Raw genomic sequence first — 22,643 nt, 5'->3', positions numbered from 1 at the left:
CGTGGTTGATACTAAGCAAGCTAAGCCAAACCTGAGTGATATACCCACAGTAAGAGACTTCCCAGATGTATTTCCTAAAGAGTTGCCTGGTTTACCATCAGAAAGGGAAGTCGAGTTTGCTATTGAGGTAATGCCGGGTACAGCACCCATTTCCATTGCTCCTTATAGGATGGCACCCACTGAATTGAGGGAGTTGAAAATTCAGTTGCAAGAGTTACTTGATAAAGGGTTCATACGCCCCAGTGTGTCACCATGGGGAGCTCCGGTGCTATTTGTGAAGAAAAAGGATGGAACCTTGAGATTGTGTATCGATTACCGGCAGTTGAACAAAGTAACTGTGAAGAATAAATATCCATTGCCTAGAATCGACGATCTGTTTGATTAGTTGAAAGGAGCCAGTGTATTTTCAAAAATTGATCTCAGATCAGGATATCATCAGCGGAGGGTAAAGGATGCAGATGTGTTAAAAACTGCATTCAGAACTTGATATGGGCACTATGAATTTCTAGTGATGCCGTTTGGGTTAACAAATGCACCAGCAGCATTTATGGACCTTATGAACTGTATCTTCCATCCATACTTAGATCGGTTTGTAGTGGTCTTTATTGATGATATTCTGGTGTATTCCAAGACCAAGGAAGAACATGATGAACATTTGAGGATTGTTCTACAAACCCTGCGAGAAAAGAAGCTGTATGCTAAGTTGTCCAAATGTGACTTCTGGATGAGTGAAATCTCCTTTCTTGGACACATAGTATCAGCTGAGGGGATTAGAGTAGATCCCAAAAAGATAGAAGCAGTGATGGAATGGAAGCCTCCTAGAAATACAACTGAGGTCAGAAGTTTCTTGGGGCTAGCTGGATACTACAGAAGATTTGTGAAGGGGTTTTCTCTTATAGCTGCTCCAATGACCAAGTTGTTGCACAAGAATGTGAAATTTGACTGGAACAATAAGTGCCTAGCCAGTTTTGAGAGGCTAAAGGCTATGTTGACAGAAGCACCAGTGTTAACACAGCCAGTGTTGGGGAAAGACTTTGTGGTCTACAGTGATGCCTCACATAATAGGCTAGGGTGTGTATTGATACAAGAGGGGAAAGTGGTCGCCTATGCTTCCAGGCAGTTAAGGCCACATGAACAGAACTACCCTACCCATGATCTAGAGCTTGCAGCAATTATCTTCGCATTGAAGATATGGAGGCATTACTTGTATGGTGAAAAGTGCCACATTTACACAGACCACAAAAGTCTGAAATACTTGCCAACCTAGAAGGAGCTCAACCTCAGACAGAGGCGATGGATTGAGTTCCTGAAGGACTATGATTGTGTGATAGATTATCATCCTAGGAAGGCAAATGTAGTGGCTGATGCTTTGAGCAGGAAGTCCATCACCGCTTTAAGATCACTAAATGCCTGTCTGTTCTTAACTCAAGATGGAGCTATTTTGGCTGAGTTGCAAGTGAGGCTAACCCTGCTACAGCAGATACAAGATGGGCAGAAGGCAGATGAAAAACTAATGGCCATTATGGCTAAAATTCCTGAGGGGAAAGAAACTGAATATGAGGTGAAAGCAGATGGGTGTTTATACTACAGAGGGAGAGTGTGTGTACCTGATGATGGGGAACTGAGGACTAATATTCTGAAAGAAGCACACACTAGTGTATATGCTATGCACCCGGGGAGCACAAAAATGTATAATGATTTGAAGCCTCATTATTGGTGGCCTGGTATGAAGAGGGATATAGCTGATTATGTGACTAAGTGTTTGACATGTCAGCAAGTCAAAGCAGAACATCATCAGGATTGCTATAGCCTATAAACATACCTGAATGGAAATGGGACCGGGTAACTATGGATTTTGTTAGTGGTCTACCCCTCACCCAAAGGAAGCATGATGCACTGTGGGTGATAGTGGATAGATTGACGAAGTCAGCACATTTTCTGCCAGTTAGAACTGACTACTCACTGGAGAAGCTAGCAGAATTGTATATCAGTGAGATAGTTAGGCTGCATGGAATCCCACTTTCTATCATATCTGACCGAGACCCAAGGTTTACATCAAGATTCTGGAAGAAGTTGCATGAATCCTTGGGTACACAACTCCACTTCAGCACAGCTTTTCATCCTCAGACGGATGGGCAATCAGAAAGAGTAATCCAGGTCCTTGAGGATATGCTGAGGAGTTGTGTCATTGAGTTTGAGGGAAGTTGGGATAGATACCTCCCATTGGCAGAATTCACATACAACAATAGCTACCAAGCTAGCATTCAAATGGCTCCGTATGAAGCACTGTATGGGAGGAAATGTAGAACCCCAGTGTGTTGGACTGAGTTGGGCGAAGATAAGCTGGTAGGACCAGACCTGGTAAAACAGACTGAGGAAAAAGTTAAAATAATCAAAGCTAACCTGAAGATTGCCTCCGATAGACAGAAGTCCTATGCCGACCTGAAGAGAAAAAAAATAGAATATGCGGTTGATGATAAAGTGTTTCTCAAAGTCTCACCATGGAAGAAAATATTGAGGTTCGGAAGAAAAGGTAAGTTGAGCCCTAGGTTTATTGGCCCATATGAAGTCATTGAACGTGTGGGACCAGTAGCCTACAGGCTAGCTTTACCACCAGAGCTGGACAAGATCCACAATGTGTTCCACGTGTCCATGCTCAGAAGATACCACTCAGATCCTTCACATGTCATCTCCATGGAAGAAATTGAAGTACAACCGGATTTGACATATGAAGAGGAACCTATACGGATCCTAGCTCGAGAAGTAAAGGAACTAAGAAATAAACAAATTCCACTGGTGAAAGTGCTTTGGAGGCACCACAACATTGAAGAGGCAACTTGGTAAAGTGAAGAGATGATGAGACAACAGTTCCCTCAACTGTTTGCATCAGGTAAATTTAGAGGATGAAATTTTTATTAGAGGGGAAGAGTTGTAACATCCTCACTTTAGCTAGTTCGTACAGTCTACTGTTCCGGTGACCAATATCGATCCGGGCAGCTAGAATGTTTGAAATCATAAATAGACTAGAGTGAGGAGTTATAATGAAACTAAAAAAAAATGCTCATAAAAGCCAAGGAAAAATTTTAGCAACCAAATACACTAAGGTTAAACGAACCGAAACACCAGGGATGAGTAACCCGAAGGGGAAGTGACGGTAAAGGCCATTAGCAACCCTAGACCCTGGGGAAAAATTATAAAACAATTTTTGGGACTCCAGAGAAGGATTATTGAGGTTATTATGGCATTAGAATGCCAAGAAAATACTTAGAAAAATTTTTCAATCGGTACAGACAATTTTGGCCCGTTAAGCCAAACGGAGGGCATTTTGGTCATTTCGTCTTCAGAGATGATTTTTGACCAACTTGTCCAGTTAAATAAATAATTTATATAATATAAAATATGAATAAATGTTGTTAAAAATTTAATTGAAATTAAATAGACAAGAAATGGAGAGAAAATGAAAGAAAATGGCATTATGACATCATAATGATGTCATTAAAATTCTCCCAACCAATCAAAACTTGACACATGGCATGATCTTATTTAAAAGAGGCTAAATGGGCAGAAAATGAAAAAAAAAAATCAGAACACCTTCTCCTTTCTTCTTCTTGGCGTCACCCCACCCACCATTGCCAACCTTGAGCAAGCTTTCAAAGCTTGATTTCTCTAAGTTTTACCCAACAAAACGTTAACCTAGCAACATAAAAATTTGTCCTTACATCCTAGTGAAGCTTTTGGGAGCAAGAAGAATTAAAAAGAAAGAGTTCTTGCAAGCCTTGGATTAGCTCCCTAAGAGGTTAGTGACAATTAAGTCTTTAAACTTGTATATGCATCATTAGGAGTATGAATTGATCCACTTATTGTATGTGTTTAAAAAATTGAAATGGTAGAGCTAGGGTTTGGACCCAAAATTGAGATGTTGATCATGTGATGATGGAAGTAGGTTTTAATGGTCAATTAGTGACCATTTGGTTTGGTTTGAATAAAAAATGAAGTGAATTGGGTTGTGGGATTTGAGGTTGGTGTGGCTGCCTTGTGTGACCTGCAGGTGTGGCTGTGAGTCCAGCCTGTTTGGACAGCCATAACTTGAATTTTAGAGGTTCAATTGGTGTTTGGCAAATTTTACATGAAACTAGACACATAATGGCACAACTTTGATGAAGCAACCATGCCCAGAAAACCAAACCAACTTGACCAAAAGTTTGCCCTAATTCGGGTGACCTGCAATCTGCCTGGGCAAAATGACCAAATGAACAGTGTTTGGTCATTTGGCCATAACTCAATGTAGAAAGGTCCAATTGACCTGAACTTTTACCAGCAACAAGGTGACATATAGACCAACAACTTTCATGAAGAAACTTGACCCAAATTATGATCATAACCTAGTCAAATTGCCAACCAAACTTAGGTTACCAAATCTAACAAAACCAGTTTTGCCCCGATTTTTGGAATCTGCCCAATCCGGCCAGTTATGGTTTTTAGGCCATAACTTGAGTTACACAACACCAAATGGAGTGATTCAAAAAAAGAAATTCAACTAGACAAAATAAGGAACAACTTTCATGTTTACCATTTTTCCAAATTCCCACTGCAACAGTAACTAATAGAACAGTAAACCTAAGGCTTGAAAACTGAAAATTCTGTCCAATTCATATTAAGCTTAGAGATGGTATTGGTAACCAATACCAACAAGTTTAAAATGCAAAATGTGGTATGCTGATCATATTTAAACTAATTTTCCTACTGTCAATGCAAAAGTCAACATTTTGGTTGACTAATGAAATGAATAGTAGTCATAAAAATTTCAATTTCAAAGAATTACACAAATTAAAAGTGTTAAATGCCCTAGTAGGCCTAATGTGATTGGTTTGGATAGGTTGGCATGCCAATAGGGTTACATTAGCGATCGCATATGGTTTCATGCCATTCTGTATTTCATGGCTTTCCATGCCATTCTGTGACATAATAGCCTTTGGCTATGATATTGATTTATTATACTCGGGTTTAATCCCTGATAATTATCACAGCTTATTAGTTGTTCTGTTGTACACCGGGAGACACAATGTGACCGATGGTGTGATAGTCCGAGGTACTTAGTACCCAGTACCAGTTTACCCATTTATCCAGTCCAGTCAACTAGTGTAGGTTACTCGGGCAGTAGTAATAAATCTTACCAAACTTTAATCGAATAATATTGCAATAAATATTTGAAATTTAGTCCACCCAAAAAAAATGTAAATATACATTTTGCACACATGTTTTATTTTATTTTATTTTATTTTATATTGTCACCACTAAGCAGAATTGCTTAGCGCATCGCTTTTGCCACGCGCAGGTACTGGAGACATAGTTGGGGAGTCCAGCAGGCCTCATACAGGGTGAGCCTTCATATCTGCACTCAGAGTTCAGAGTCACCTCACATTGCAGTGCATTTGGTAGGACATTAGGCCAGATTTGATATTTTGATATTTTGTATTTTGTAATCTTCTGTAATGTATATTATAAATTCATGTAATTAGGCTTTTGATGTAAATATCTATGACACATGTTCAGTAATAAATTGAGCATTTTTTTTTATTGAGTTGACTGTGGTTTGAATTTAATTGCATTTTGAGATACTGAAGTGAATTGAGAAATTGTTGAGAATATATTGGAGGTTGATTGAGAATAAGGTGATGATATTATTGGGAGTGTTTTTAACAGGTTCAGAAGAACTGTTTTTCCAATTTATAGCCGGCACTCTGCCGGATTTTCTATAAAATTTGCGGAAAAATTTAGATGTATCAAAAATTATAGATAAATGAATTAAAAGAGATTAATTGAAATTGAAACATGAATTGGTGTTCTGACACACTGAGTGGCATAACTTACTCGGCTACACTGTAGACAGGCAAGGGGTGTCATAATGTTCTAGCAAATGGCCGAGTTTTTCAGACAAATGGCTGGGGTAATGCCACCACCACCACCACCTCCACAGCAGAAATCACATCTGGAAAGATTGAGAAAATTTGGAGTAGTGGATTTCTTTGGCAAGAGAGAAGATGATTCTGTTACAGCCGAAATTGGTTGAACAGAACAGGCAGAGTTTTAAAACAACTCCACTGCATTCCAGAGTAAAATCTAGAAGCTGCTGTATCTCTATTGCAAGATGATGCTTACCAATGGTGGGATACAGTGTCTAGTGAAGTGCAGCCAGAAGTTATAACTTGGGACTTCTTCCTGTCAGAATTCAAGAAGAAATATGTGGGTAGTGTATACCTAGAAGAGAGAAGAAGAGAATTCATTAACCTGAGGCAAATACAGCTGACAGTGGCTGAGTATGAAAAGGAATTTGTCAGACTGAGTCGCTACGGAAGGGAGATAGTCCCTAATGAAGCTGAAAGGTGTAAGAGATTTGAAGAGGGATAAAATAACAACATAAAGATCATGATTACTGCCTTGGGAATTACAAACTTCACCAAGTTAGTGGAAGCTGCAATAAAAGTTGAAAAGGTCAGAATAAGTGAGCAGACTAGAAGGGAGAGACAGCAGAAGAGGGGCCTGGGTCAGTCTAGCTCATTTCCTACTCCTAGGAAAAAGCTCAAAGGTCCACCTGTACAGAGCTCAAGTCAACCACAAGGTCAGGGTCAGTCCTAGGGGCCCAAGCCACAGTTCACCCCTAGGAGAGGTTAGTCCACACCATCAGTGGGCAGCTCTCTAGGGATGGGGTTCAGGGGACCAGCCCCAGCATCTTCTGCATGTCCACATTGCCTGAAATGGCATAAGGGGGAGTGTTGGAGAGTGACTGGTTCCTGGTTAAGGTGTGGATCAATAGAGCATCAATTGAGGAACTATCCACGCAGAACTGCTATTGCTGCTCCAACACAAGCAGACAGACCTGCTCCTGCACCACAAAGGGGTAGGAAATCTGGCAAATCTGAGGCAGTGGGACCATCACAGAGGCCTGTATCTGAGCCAGCAGAGAGGCTTGAGGGCAGAGCACCTGCCCGAGCCTATGCCATAAGAGCTCAAGAGGAGCAAGATGCCTTGGACGTCATCAGGGGTACGTTCTCCCTCTATAATACATCTGTGCATGCATTGGTGGATCCAGGATCCACTCATTCATACATCCGCATCAACTTACCCATCGAAAGGGGGATACTGGTAGGGGAGAGTGACCAAGACATTCTGGTCATTAATCCATTGTGCCACAGTGTAGTGGTGAACAAAGTATACAAGGGTTGCCTGTTAAGGATTCAGGGATATGAATTCTTGGCAGACCTAATTCAGTTGCCTTTCTATGAGTTTGACGTGATTTTGGGAATGGACTGGTTGTCACATTATCAGGCAATGGTTGATTGTAAATTGAAGAGAATTTCCTTGAAAACTCTTGAGGGTAATGAGATTACAGTTGTGGGGGAAAGGATAGATTTCTTGTCCAATGTCATCTCAAACGATTGCAAGAAAAGCGATGAGAAAAGGTGTGAAGCCTACCTAGCACATGTGGTGGATACTAGGCGAGCTAAGCGATTTGTGTGACATACCCACGATGAGAGACTTCCCGGATGTGTTCCTGAAGAAGCTGCAGCTTGCCACCAGAAAGGGAAGTCGAATTTGCTATTGAGATACTGCCGGGTATAGCACCAATCTCTATTGCTCCTTATAGGATGGCACCCACAGAATTGAAGGAACTGAAAATCCGATTCTGAGGAGTTCTTTGGATAAGGGGTTCATACGCCCCAGTGTGTCACCATGGGGAGCTCCAGTGCTGTTTGTGAAGAAGAAGGATGGGACTTTGAGGTTATGCATTGATTACCAGCAGTTGAATAAGGTGACAGTGAAGAATAAATATTCGTTACCTAGAATTGATGATCTGTTTGATTAGTTGAAGGGAGCAGGAGTATTTTCCAAAATTGATCTCAGGTCAGGGTATCATCAGCTGAGGGTGAAGGATGCAGATGTGCTAAAGACTGCATTCAAGACCCGATATGGGCATTATGAGTTCCTGGTATTGCCCTTTGGCCTAACAAATGAACCAGCAGCATTCATGAACCTTATGAACCGTATCTTCTATCCATACCTAGATCGATTCGTAGTGGTCTTTATTGATGATATTTTGGTGTATTCCAAGACTAGTGAAGAACATGATGAGCATTTGAGGATTGTTCTGCAAACCCTGAGAGAAAAGAAGCTGTATGCTAAGTTGTCCAAGTGTGACTTTTGGTTGAATGAGATTGCATTCCTTGGACACATAGTGTCAGCTGATGGGATTAGAGTGGATCCCAAGAAAATAGAAGCAGTGATGGAATGGAAGCCTCCCAGGAATACAACTGAGGTCAGAAGTTTCTTGGAGCTAGCTAGCTATTACAGAAGATTTGTGAAGGGATTTTCTTTAATAGCTGCTCCAATGACCAAGTTGTTACATAAGAATGTCAGATTTGACTGGAATGACAAGTGTCAAGCCAGCTTTGAGAAGTTGAAGGCTATGTTGATAGAGGCACTAGTGTTAACACAGCCAGTGTCAGGAAAGGACTTTGTGGTCTACAGTGATGCCTCTCATAATGGGTTAGGATGTGTATTGATGCAAGAGGGGAAGGTGGTCGCTTATGCTTCCAGGTAACTAAGGCCACATAAACAGAATTACCCTACCCATGATCTAGAGCTTGCAGCAATTATCTTCGCACTGAAGATATGGAGGCATTACTTGTATGGTGAAAAGTGCTACATTTACACAGACCACAAAAGTCTGAAATACTTGCCAACCCAGAAGGAGCTTAACCTTAGACAGAGGTGATGGATTGAGTTCCTGAAGGACTATGATTGTGTGATTGACTGTTATCCTGGGAAGGCAAATATAGTTACTGATGCTTTGAGTAGAAAATCCATCACAGCTTTGAGATCATTGAATGCCCGTCTATCTTTGACTCAAGATGGAGCTATTTTGGTTGAGTTGCAAGTAAGGCCAAACCTGCTACAACAGATTTTAGATGGGTAGAAGGCAGATGAAAAGTTAATGTCTATTATGAGCAAAATCTCAGAAGGGAAAGCAACTGACTATGAGGTGAAAGCAGATGGGTGTCTATACTACAAAGGAAGAGTATGTGTACCAGATGATGGGGAATTAAAAGCCAGTATTCTAGAAGAGGCACACACTAGTGTTTATGCTATGCACCCAAGAAGTACAAAAATGTATCATGATCCAAGCTTGATATTGGTGGCACAGTATGAAGAAGGACATAGCTGACTATGTGACTAAATGCTTAACATGTCAGCAAGTCAAGGCAGAACATCAAGTTCCATCGGGTTTGCTATAGCCTATACGCATACCTGAATGGAAATGGGATCGGGTCACCATGGATTTTGTAAGTGGTCTGCCTCTCACCCAGAAGAAGCATGATGTAGTATGGGTGATAGTAGATAGATTGACGAAGTCAGCACACTTTCTGCCAGTTAGGACTGACTACTCACTGGAGAAGTTAGCAGAATTGTATATCAGTGAGATAGTTAGACTGCATGGAATTTCACTTTCCATCATATCTGATCGAGACCCAAGGTTTATATTGAGATTTTGGAAAAAGTTGCATGAATCCTTGGGTACACAACTCCACTTCAGCACAGCTTTCCATCCTCAGACGGATGGGCAATCAGAAAGAGTAATCCAGGTAAACAATTGAAACCAATTGAACTAATACAAATATTGAACTGAAATGATAATAAGAACATGAAATATATGTCAGGTCCTTGAGGATATGCTGAGGAGTTGTGTCATTGAGTTTGAGGGAAGTTGGGATAGATACCTCCCACTGGCAGAATTTGCATACAACAATAGCTACCAAGCTAGCATTCAAATTGCCCCGTATGAAGCACTATATGGGAGGAAATGTAGAACTCCAGTGTACTAGACTGAATTGGGCGAAGACAAACTAGTAGGGCCAGACTTGGTGAAACAGACTGAGGAGAAGGTAAAACTAATCGAAGCCAATCTGAAGGTTGTCTTAGATAGACAAAAATCTTATGTCGACCTGAAGAGAAAAGAAATAGAATATGCAGTTGGCGACAAAGTGTTCCTCAAGGTGTCACCGTGGAAGAAGGTACTAAGGTTTGGAAGAAAAGGTAAGTTAAGCCCTAGGTTCATTGGCCCATATGAAGTCATTGAATGTGTGGGTCCAGTGGCCTATAGGCTAGCTTTACCACCAGAGCTCACAATGTGTTCCACGTGTCTATGCTAAGAAGATACCGCTCAGATCCTACACATGTCATTTCCATAGAAGAAATTGAAGTATAACCGGATTTGGCATATGAAGAAGAACCCATACGGATCCTGGCTCGGGAAGTGAAAGAGTTGAGGAATAAGCAGATCCACTGGTGAAAGTGCTTTGGAGGCACCACAACACTTGGGAAAGTGAAGAGATGATGAGGCAATAGTTCCCTCAACTGTTTGCATCAGGTAAATTTTGAGAATGAAATTTAAATTAGAGGGGAAGAGTTGTAACACCCTCACTGTAGCAATTCCGTACATTCTACTGTTTCGGTGATCGGTGTCGGTCTGGATAGCTAGAACGTCTAGAAAAATATTTAAACTAAAGTGAGGAACCATAATTAACTCAAATATTAACAAGAAAAATTTAGGAAAAATTTTAGAAATAAAATACAACCAAGTTAAATGAGCCGGTGCCCTAGCGATGGGTAACCCAGTAGGAAGTTGCGATTCTCGCAACTAGGAGCCCTAGACCAGGGGGAAAATTCATAAAATAATTTTTGGGACTCCAAAGAATGGTCATTGAAGTTCTTATGACATTAGAATGCTAAAAAAATGCTTAGAAAAATTTTTCAATTGGTACAGACAATTTTAGTCTGTTAAGCCAAACAGAGGGCATTTTGGTCATTTTGTCTTCAGAGATGATTTTTGGCTGACTTGTCCAGTTAAGTAAATAATTATTATGACATAAAATGTGAATAAATATTGCTAAAAATTAAATTGAAATTAAGTAGACAAGAAAATGAAAGTAAATGAAAGAAATTAGAATTATGACATCATTATGATGTCATTAAACATCCTCCCACCCAATCAAACTTTGACACTTGGCACTAACTTATTTAAAATGTCTTAATGGGCAGAAAAAAAGAAAGAAATCAGTTGTTTCTTCTTCTTTCCCTAACCTACTGTTTCCCTCTTCCCACCAAAAACCACCATTAAAGCTTATTCAAGCTTTATAACTCACCTAAAATTCACTTGAAACCCTAACCTAGCTTCATAAAAAATTAACCTAGCAACTTGAATATCCTCTAGGCAGCCAAAAGAGGAAGAAAAAAAGAAGTTTGTGAAGGGAGAAATTCTGCTCCAACAAGGTAAGTGACCAAACTCTTACTCCTTTTGCTTTAATTCGTGTTCAATGGCCTGAATTGTGTAGGAAATATAAGGAAATAAAGCAAACAAGTTTTGTGTGTGCAATTTACAATTTTTGGCAGCTAGGGTTAGCTAGGGTTTGATGATTTTTCTTGGTAGAAAAATGGTTATGAGCAGCCTTTGGTAGTGGATGCGGTATTGAACATAATTAAGTAAGTGAAATGCAAGAATTGTGCATGTATGAAATGAAAAAAAATTGGACACTTGAACAATTCTAGGGTTTTCTCATGTGATGGTTCATTAACCTTGTAATGGTCAATTAGTGACCATTTGAATGTGTATGATGAGGAAATGAAGTGAGTTGAGGCTTGGCATTTGTGTATGGGTGAGCTACCTTGGCTGACCTGTAGGACTGAGCATGAGTCCAGCAGGTTTGGGCAGTTATAAATGGAGTTGTAGAGGTTCAATTGGTGCAAGGCAAATTGAACATGAAACTAGACACATAATAGCACAACTTTGGTATAGAAACCCTGCCCAGAAAACCAAACCAAGTTGACCTAAAAATTACCCTAATCCGGGTGACATGCATTCTACCTAGGCAAAATTACCAAATGAACAGTGTTTATTCATTTGGTCATAACTCAGTACAGAAAGGTCCAATTAACCTGAAATTTTACCAGCAGAAAGCTGAGACATATACCTACAACTTTCATGAAGAACACAAATCCAAATTCTGACTATAACCTAGTTAAATTGCCAACCAAACTTAGGTTACCAAATCTGGCAGAACCAGTTTTGCCCAGAATTTTGGATTCTGTCCAATCCGGCCAGTTATGGTATTTGGGCCATAACTTGAGCTACAAAACTCCAAATGGAGTGATTTGAAAAAGGAAATGTAACTAGACAAAATAAGGAACAACTTTCATGAAGACAATTTTGCCAAATTCCTACTGTATAAATGACTAATGGAACAGTAAATATGAGGATTAAAATATGAAAATTTTGAATAACTAACACTATGCTTAGAAATGGTATTGGCAACCAATACCAACAATTTTAGAATGTAAAATGTGGTATGTTGGGAGTATTAGAACCAATGTACCTATTGTCTATGCAAAAGTCAACATTTTAGTTGACTAATGAAATAAATAGTAACACCTAAACTTAAATTTCATGAATTGTACAATTTAAAAGTGTAACATGCCCTAGTACACCTAACAAGATTGGTTTAGATAGGTTGGTATGCCAATAGGGTTTAGTTAGCAGTACTGCAGATGGCATTATGCCATTCTGTGATTTTATGGCTTTTAGCCATTCTTACATTGTTTGATACTTGGCCTTGTGCCTAATGTTATTATAGCTTATTAGCTATTCTATTGCACACCGGGAGATGCATATGTGACCGATGGTGTGACGGCCCGAGATACTAGATATCCAGTGCCAGTTTACCCGTTTATCCAGTCCAGTCATCCAGTATAGGTTACTTGGGCAACCAAAAATGAAAGTGAATAAATTTAATGAAATTATGAATATAACAAGTACAAAATAAATAAGATTACCAATAATGACCAAAAAATTGTCTGCATAAGACATCAGGACATGCACTGCATATTTATTTTTTGTTATTTCTTTTTATTTTATTATTGGCACCACTAAGCATTATTGCTTAGCGTGTTGCTTTTTGCCACGCGTAGGTTCTGGAGAGACTGACTGAGAGCCCAGTAGACCACAGACTGGGTGAGATCTTCTGCAGCTCTGCATAGTATCCGTGTTACCTCACCGTCATCAGTGCATTGGTAGGACACTAGGTTTTATTTTGGTATTTTATAATTAACTTTTATTTTCTCATGTGTAATTAAGACTTATGTAATGTATTTTGGGTATTGATGTAAATAATGGAAATTGTGTTTATGAGTGAAAAAATGAATATATTTTTTTTATGACTTTTATATGAATATCATATGAAATGAATGAATGAGAAATGGGAGTATATTTGAGAAATATTGAGATTTTGTTGATGAAATGGAGTTTAGGATTGATTGAAAATTTTGGAAGTGTTTTTCACAGGTTCCGAAGAACTGTTTTATTCATTTTTAGCCGGCACTCTGCCGAATTTTCTATAAAATTTGCGGAACCTCAAATAAATTATAATTTCAATAAATGACTTAAATGAAATATATTGTACTTTATAACTTTGATAAAAATAAATTAAGGAAGAATAAAAATGATTGAGATAAAATATGGTGTTCCAGTACACTGTGTGACATATCTTACTTGGTTATACTGTAGACGGGTAAGGGGTGTCACAATTTGAACCAATATACCTATTATCTATGAAAAAGTCAACATTTTAGTTGACTAATGAAATGAATAGTAACCCTACATGTAAAGTATAAATATTCAAGAAATAACTTTGTAATATGCCCTAGTAGGCCTAATGTGATTGGTTTGAATATGTTGGCATACCAATAGGGTTCTGATAGCAGTACTGCGTATGATGTATGGCTTCATGCCATTCTATGATGTGATAGCCTATCGCTATACTGATTATGATGTTAACTTGGCTTTATGCCTTATTGCTTTTATAGCTTTTTAGCCATTCTGTTTGCACACCGGGAGACACATTGTGACCGATGGTGTGATGGCCCGAGGTACCTGGTACCCAGTGCTAGTTTACCCGTTTATCCAGTCCGGTCAATTTGTATACGTTACTTGGACATGGAAAAGTATAATTGTAATTAAACTGATTATTAAAGAAAATAAGGAAATTAAATATCAAGATAAAGATCAAGAATAATTACAATAAAATAAAGAAGCTCAAACTCATCAAGTAAACAATTAACAAAATGCATGAAGAAGTTAATATCATAAAATATAATTAGCCTTCGACTAAATAATAAGTTAGTAATTATTCAATTTTTTTATGAACACAATAACTAGGAAATTATTATTTTTATTCGCATATTATATTTTCTTGTATTATTGGCACCACTAAGCTTTATGCTTAGCGCGTCGCTTTTGCAACGCGTAGGTACTGAAGATTTGGACAGAGAGCCCAGCAGACCACAGACTGGGCAAGGCCGTTCACAGTTCTGCATAGTGTCCGTGTCACCTCACAGGCTACAGTGCATTGGTAGGACACTAGGTCCCATTTTGTATTTTGTGATTTTTGTATGTTTTGTAATTAAACTCTTATTTTATCATGTATTTTTGAAACAAATGTAATATAATTTTGTGTCAATGTAAGTATTTGTAACTTGTGATTATAAATAACATATGAGAATTTATTTATGATTTGAGCATGATGATGATGTGAAATGAATGAATGACAAATGGAGGAATTATTAAGAAATTGTTGTAAATTGATGTGAGAATCGGAGTTGTGATTTGAACAATTATTGAAAGTGTTTTTCACAGGTTCTGAAGAACTATTTTCTCCATTTTTAGCCGGTACTCTGCCGGATTTTCTATAAAATTTTCGAAATCTTAAATGAATTTATAATTTCAATAAATGACTTAAATAAGTCAAATTTTACAAATTGCATTTTATCACCATAAAGAAATAAATTAAGAAAGAATAAAAACGATTGAAATAAAATATGGTGTTCCGGTACACTGTGTGGCATATCTTGCTCGGCTACACTGTAGACGAGTAAGGGGTATCACAAAATTGGTTGAAGCTGCATTAAAAGTTAAAAAAGTTAGAATTAATGAGCAGAGCAAAAGGGATAGACAGCAGAAGAGAGGTATGGGTCAGACCAGTTCACCTTCTCCTCCTAGTAAGAAGTTCAAGGGTCCTCCTATTCAGAGTTCCAGTCGGCCACAAGGTCAAGACAAGTCCCAAAGGCAAAGATCTTAGTTCACACAGAGGAGAGGCCAGTCCACACCCTCAATGGGTAGCTCTCTAGGGACAGTGTTCAGGGGACCAGCCCCAGCAATCTCCTTAGCTTGTCCACACTGCCAAAGGTGGCACAAGGAGGAATGTTGGTGAATGACTGGTGGTTGCTTCCGGTGTGGGTCTACAGAACATTAGATTAGAGATTGCCCTAGGAGGACTACTACAGCTACTCTAGCACAAGCAGATAGGCCTACCCCTGTAGCTCAAAGGAGTAGAAGGCCCGGTAAATCTGAGGCAGCTGGTACATCACAGAGGCCAGCATTAGAGTCAGCTGAGAGGCTAGAGGCAAGGGCACCTGCCAGACCATATGCCATGAGGGCTCAGAAGGAGCAGGACACTCCAGATGTCATCAGGGGTATGTTTTCCCTCTACAATACATCTGTGCATGCATTGGTGGATCTAGGATCTACCCACTCATATATCTGCATCAAGCTACCCGTAGAAAGGGGAATACAAGTAAAAGAGAGTGACCAAGACATTCTTATTACTAACCCACTTGGACACAGCATGGTAGTAAACAAAGTGTACAAAGGTTGCCCATTGAGGATTCAGGGGTATGAGTTCTCGGCAGACCTAATTGAACTACCCTTCCATGAGTTTGACGTGATTTTGGGAATGGATTGGTTGTCACGTTATCAAGCAATGGTGGACTATAGATTGAAGAGGATTACACTAAAAACTTCTTATGGTAATGAGATAATTATTGTGGGGGCAAGGACCGATTTTCTGTCTAATGTCATTTCAGCTACTGTTGCAAGGAAATTGATGAGAAAAGGCTATGGAGCCTATTTGGCACACGTGGTTCATACTAGGCAGGCTAAGCCAAACCTGTCTGATGTACCTACAGTAAGTGACTTCCCTGAGGTATTCCCTGAAGAATTGCCTGGTTTGCCACCAAAAAGGCAAGTTAAATTTGCCATTAAGGTACCGCCGGGTACAGCACCCATCTCTATTGCTCCTTATAGGATGGCACCCACTGAATTGAAGGAGTTGAAAATCCAGTTACAAGATTTACTGGATAAGGGGTTCATATGCCCTAGTGTATCATTGTGGGGAGTTCCGATGTTGTTTGTAAAGAAAAAGGATGGGACTTTGAGGCTATGTACATATTACTGGTAGTTGAATAAAGTGACTGTGAAGAACAAGTACCCATTGCCCAGAATTGACGATCTGTTTGATCAATTGAAGGGAGCAGGAGTATTTTCTAAAATTGATCTCAGATCAGGGTATCATCAACTGAGGGTTAAGGATGCAGATGTGCCTAAGACTGCATTCAGGACCAGGTATGGGCACTATGAATTTCTGGTGATGCCATTTGGGTTAACAAACGCACCAGCAGCTTTCATGGAACTTATAAACCATATCTTCCATCCATATTTAGATCAGTTTGTAGTGGTCTTTATTGATGACATCCTGGTGTACTCTAAGAACTAAGCAGAACATATGAGCATTTGAGGATCGTTCTGTAGACTCTAAGAGAGAAGAAGTTATACGCTAAGTTGTCCAAGTGTGAATTCTGGTTGAGTGAGATAGCATTCCTTGGACACATATCTCATGTAAGAGGGGAAAGTGGTCGCCTATGCTTCTAAGTAGCTAAGGCCACATATAAAGAACTACCCCACCCATGATTTGGAGTTAGCGGCAATCATTTTCGCACTGAAGATATGGAGGCACTACTTGTATGGTGAAAAGTGCTTCATATACACAGACCACAAAAGTCCGAAATATTTGCCAACCCAGAAGGAGCTCAACCTTAGACAAAGAAGATGGATTGAGTTCCTGAAGGACTATGACTGTATAATATACTATCATCCTGGGAAGGCAAATGTAGTTGCTGATGCCTTAAGTAGAAAATCCATCACAGCTTTGAAATCACTGAATGCCCATTTGTTCTTAGCTCAGGATGGAGCTATCTTGGCTGAGTTGCAAGCAAGGCCAAACCTACTACAGCAGATATAGGATGGGCAGAAGGTAGATGAGAAGCTAATGGTTATTATGGGCAAAATCCCAAAAGGGAAAGAAACATAATATGACGTAAAAGAAGATGGGTGTCTGTACTACAAAGGAAGAGTGTGTGTACCAGATGATGGGGAATTGAAGACTAATATTCTGAAAGAAGCACACTGTAATGTGTATGCTATGCACCTAGGAAGCACAAAAATGTATCATGACCTGAAGCTTCACTACTGGTGGCCTGGTATGAAGAAGAACATAGCTGACTATGTAACTAGATGCTTGACATGTCAGCAAGTCAAGGCATAACATCAAGTTCCATTGGGTTTGTTGCAGCCTATAAACATACCTAAATGGAAATGGGACCAGGTCACTATGGACTTTGTCAGTGGTCTACCTCTCACCTAGAAGAAGCATGATGCAATCTGGGTGATAGTGGATAGGTTGACCAAGTCAGCTCATTTTCTGCCAGTTAGAACTGACTATTCACTAGAAAAGCTAGCAGAATTATATATCAGTGAGATAGTTAGACTGCATGGAATCCCACTTTCCATCATATCTGATCGAGACCTGAGGTTCACATCTAGATTTTAAAAGAAGTTTTAAGAAGCCTTAGGCACACAATTCCATTTTAGCACGGCTTTTCATCCTCAGATGGATGGACAGTCAGAACGAGTAATCCAGGTAAACTTTGAAACTCATTGAGTGATTGCAAATAATAAATTGAAATGATAATAATAACATGAAATATGTGATAGGTCCTCAAGGATATGCTGAGGAGTTGTGTTATTGAGTTTGAGGGAAGCTGGGATAGATACCTTCCACTGGCAGAATTCGCATACAATAATAGCTATCAAGCTAGCATACAAATGGCTCCCTATGAAGCACTATATGGGAGGAAGTGTAGAACACCAGTGTGTTGGACTGAGTTGGGTGAAGATAAGCTTGTGGGACCAAACCTGGTAAAACAGACTGAGGAGAAGGTAAAACTGATAAAAGCCAATCTGAAAGTTGCCTCAGATAGACAAAAGTCTTATGCCAACTTGAAGAGAAAAGACATTGAATATGAAGTTAGCGAGAAGGTGTTCCTCAAAGTGTCACCGTGGAAGAAGGTACTGAGGTTTAGGAGAAATGGTAAGTCAAGCCCTAGGTTCATTGGCCCGTATGAAGTTATTGAGCGTGTGGGTCCAGTGGCCTATCGGCTAGCTTTACCACCAGAGCTGGACAGAATCCACAATGTGTTTCATATATCTATGCTGAGAAGGTACAGATCAGATCCTTTACATGTCATCTCCATGGAAGAAATAGAGATCCAACCAGATTTGACATGTGAAGAGAAACCCATAAGGATTTTGGCTCAGGAAGTGAAAGAACTGGGGAACAAGTGGATCCCATTGGTGAAAGTACTTTGGAGGCACCACAACATTGAGGAGGCAACTTGGGAAAATGAAGAAAAAATGAGGCAATAGTTTCCTCAACTGTTTGAATCAGATAAATTTCGAGGACAAAATTTTAATTAGAGGCGAAGAGCTATAACACCCTCACTTTAGCTAGTTTGTATGTTCTACTGTTCTGGTGACTAATGTTCGTCCGGACAACCAGAATGTCAGGAACTATATTTAGACTAGAGTGAGGAGTCCTAAATAGCCCAAATAATGTCAAGAAAAAAATTAAGGAAAAATTTTAAAAATAAAATACATTAAGGTTAAATGAGCCATAGCCCTAGCGACGGGTGACCTAATGGGAAGTTGCTATGAAGACAGCTAGAAGCCCTAAACCCGAGGAAAATTCCATGAAATAATTATTGGGACTCCAGGGAGGAGTCATAGAGGTTTGAATGATAACAGATTAATAAGAAAATGCAAGGATAATTAAAACAATCGGTACATATAATTTTAGCTCATTAAGTTAAACGAATGGCATTTTGGTCATTTCGCCTTCAGAGACGATTTTTGACCGACTTGTCCATTTAAGTAGGTAAATTATATGACCTAAAATATGAATTAATACTGGTGAGCAATTAATTAAAAATGAATAAAAGAAAAGAGAAAAGAAATGAAATTAAATTAGATTAATTACCCAAGTAATTATGTCATAACGCATAAAGTTAAAATTTACCAACAAATAAAATTCTAACCAATGGGAAATTGCCAAGCTATTTAAAGGGAGATAAATACAACTTAAATGGGATAAAAAAAAAAACCAATCAACTTCTACCTCCCAAAACAGCCGGCCAACTCTCCCTCTCAACCTCCATTAAAGCTTCCTTCATCTCTATCTTCCAAACCTTGATTTCTCTCCACCAAACCCTAAGATACCTTCATTAAAATTTGTCTACACCACTTGGGAAGGTGTTTGGCTGCCAAAAAAGGCCAAGAAGGTGAAGATTTGTGAAGGGAGAAATCTCTCCAAAAAGGTTAGTGTCCAATCTCTCATATCTCTTTCTAAATTCTTGCTTAGGGACTTAATTTAAGTGAGAAATTGTGAGAAATTGGAATGAAGTTCATTTGTATGAAAACCCCCAATTTTGGCAGCCTTGTTTAGGTTAGAATTTTGATGAATTGGTTGAATTGGAATGGGAATTGATGATACCTTAACATGAATTTATGAATTAGAACATTAATTTGTATGTTTGATGTAAGAATCGAAACTTTAAAAATTTGGGTTTGAGTAAAATTAGGGTTTTGCTCATGGGATGATTGATGAACATATTAAAGGTCAATTATTGACCATTTGGTAAGGTTTGACCATAAAATGAGACAAATTGTAGCTTTGGATATTGAAATGTGTTGGCTGCCCCATGTGATGAATTCTGGACTATTGGGTTCCAGTGCTTTTAGATAGCCTTAATTGGATTTGTGTAGCTCAAATTAGTGCAAGGCTAATTGGAGCTGAAAATAGACATAAAATGCAACATTTTTGGTGAAGAAACCATGCCCAGAAAACCAACCTAAGTTAACCTAAAAACTGTTTCAATCCGGGTGACTAACATGCTGCCACTGGAAAATGATCAAATGAACAGTGTTTGTTCAAATGATCATAACTCAGTGTAGAAATGTCTAATTGACCTGATATTTATATCAATGAAAAGCTTAGAGAATTTAGAACAACTTTCATGAAGAACACAAGTCCAAAATTTGATCATAACCCATCCGAAATGCTAGCCAAATTCAGGATACAAAAACTGCCAGAACCAAATTGTGCCCAGAAATTCTGGGTACTGACCAATCCAGGCAATTATAGTTAAAAGGCCATAACTTGATCTACAAAACTCCAAAGGGAGTGATTCAAATAGAGAATTAAAGAAGACACAATAAGGAACAACTTTGATAAAGAGAGTTTAACCAAATTCTTACTGTAGCAATGTCTAATGAAATAGTAAACATGAGCCATAAAATCTGAAAATTGGAAATAACATTCAATGAGCTTTGAAATGGAATTTGCAACAAATGCCAATAATTATAGAATACAAAATGTGGTAAGTTGGTGTTATCAGAACTAACATACGTATTGTGTATGAAAAAGTCAACATTTTAGTTGACTAACAAGGTGAATAGTAACTCATAAATATCAAATGCAAAGATTACACAATTAACTTTATAACATGCCCTAGTATATCTAGTATGATTGGTTTGAATAGGTTGGCATGTCAATAGGATTCTGATAGCAGTACTGCATATGGCATCATGCCATTCTGTGATTTATGGCTACTGTGGCCATTCTGTGATATGATGACTTATGGCTAGTTGATATTCATGATTTACTAGGCCTTGTGCTTGATGTTTATTACGGTTTATTTGTAATACCCCTATATTCGGTAGTGCGTTCTACTGTTCTGGTGATCAGTGTCTGTCCGGATAGCTAGAATGCTTGGAATTACACTTAAATAGTAGTGAGGAGACATAAAATAATGAAATGCAATGGAGGAAAATACAAGTAAAACAAAAGAAAAATAAGAGCAATGAAATGTAACTAAGTTAAACGAGCCAAAAATCGTAGCGATGGGTGATCGCACCGGGAAGTTACGGCGTGGACCGTTGACTAGCCCTGGACTGTAGGGAACCCTAGGAAATATTTTTAAGACTTAAATAAACATCTATTGAAGTATAAATGACATTAGAAATGTCAAAGAAAAATTAATTAATTAGTATATAGAAAAATGAAAAATAGAGAAACTGACAAAAATCGGTGTTACCAAAAAATCGGGAATACAACCAGAAGAGGGGCATTTTGGTCATTTGACACCCCGAGTTGCCTTTTGACCTAAATGTCCATAAAGAAATAAATGATATTAAACTTTGAAAATGTCATAAAAATTAAATTGTGGTACATTATATTAATAGTGAAAGAAATGGTGACAAAATTGCAAATTTGGAAACTTTGGATTAATTAATCATTAACTAAACTTAGTGCTCCACTAAGTGAGGTTAATGGACATTAAAATATAACATTAGTGGATAGATTTCTCCACTAAGTAAGCTTCATCTTCTTCATTCTTCTTCCAAGCCGAATTGAGCTTTCTCCCAAAACTCCCATGGAAACTGCATGGCCAACCTCACTTCAACCACCATGCAACTATGTTCAAGCCCTCATTTCTCCATAGTTTCTTCATTAAAGCTTGCACACACACCTTGGGCAACATTTTGGGAATAAGAAAGAAGAGATTTAGTGTGGGTATTGTGGTGAGTTGATTTATGAAGAAATGTTGAGGTTTTGATGATTTAGGGTGGTGTTCCATTTTTGGCAGCCATGGAAGTTCAAAGTACTTAGCTTGCTTTTACATGTAATTGATGGAAAATCATGTTGGTTAAGGCCATAAGATGTTTTAGCCAATGTATTGTATGTGTATATGTGAATTGAGCAATTGAAATTAAGGGTTTGTAAAGGAAATTCAATATCTAAGTAAACTGCCATTTTTGGGCAGCTTTTAAACCCATGAAATTATGCATGATATCATGAAACTTATTGATGAATTCTGGTGGTAATGATGTAAGGGCAGTTTGTATGATTGAGGATGGAAGTTATATGTAGTGGTTAGGAGTGTTATGTGTATGTGTTGTTTAGAATTGGATATTGTGAATTGGAAGTGTAATTGGTGCATTGTAAATTTTTTATATTCTACCCAAAGTTACTATAATGTAAAGTAATGAATGGTTATGGTTAGTACCAAATGCAGAATTAGGTTTGGGAGTGAAGTAAGGTTAGTTGAATGTGTGAATGGCTAAGGCTTCAAAAATGTGTTAAGGGCAGTATGTGTTTTAGGCTATAAATGGAATTGTGTGACTCCAATTGGTATGAGGCTAATTGGAGGTGAAACTAGGCACAAAATGTGCTAACTTTCATGAAGAAAACCTACCTAAATTCTGTCCAGAAAGTGACATGAGAATTGACCGAATCCGGATTAGTGACATTGCAAACCTGAAAACTGACCATTTGAACAGCAATCAGTATTTTGGCCATAACTCA

Source organism: Hevea brasiliensis, chromosome 9 (genome assembly GCF_030052815.1).
Source record: "Hevea brasiliensis isolate MT/VB/25A 57/8 chromosome 9, ASM3005281v1, whole genome shotgun sequence".
In the NCBI taxonomy this organism is placed as follows: Eukaryota; Viridiplantae; Streptophyta; class Magnoliopsida; order Malpighiales; family Euphorbiaceae; genus Hevea; species Hevea brasiliensis.
Note: the sequence above shows the minus strand (reverse complement) of the source record.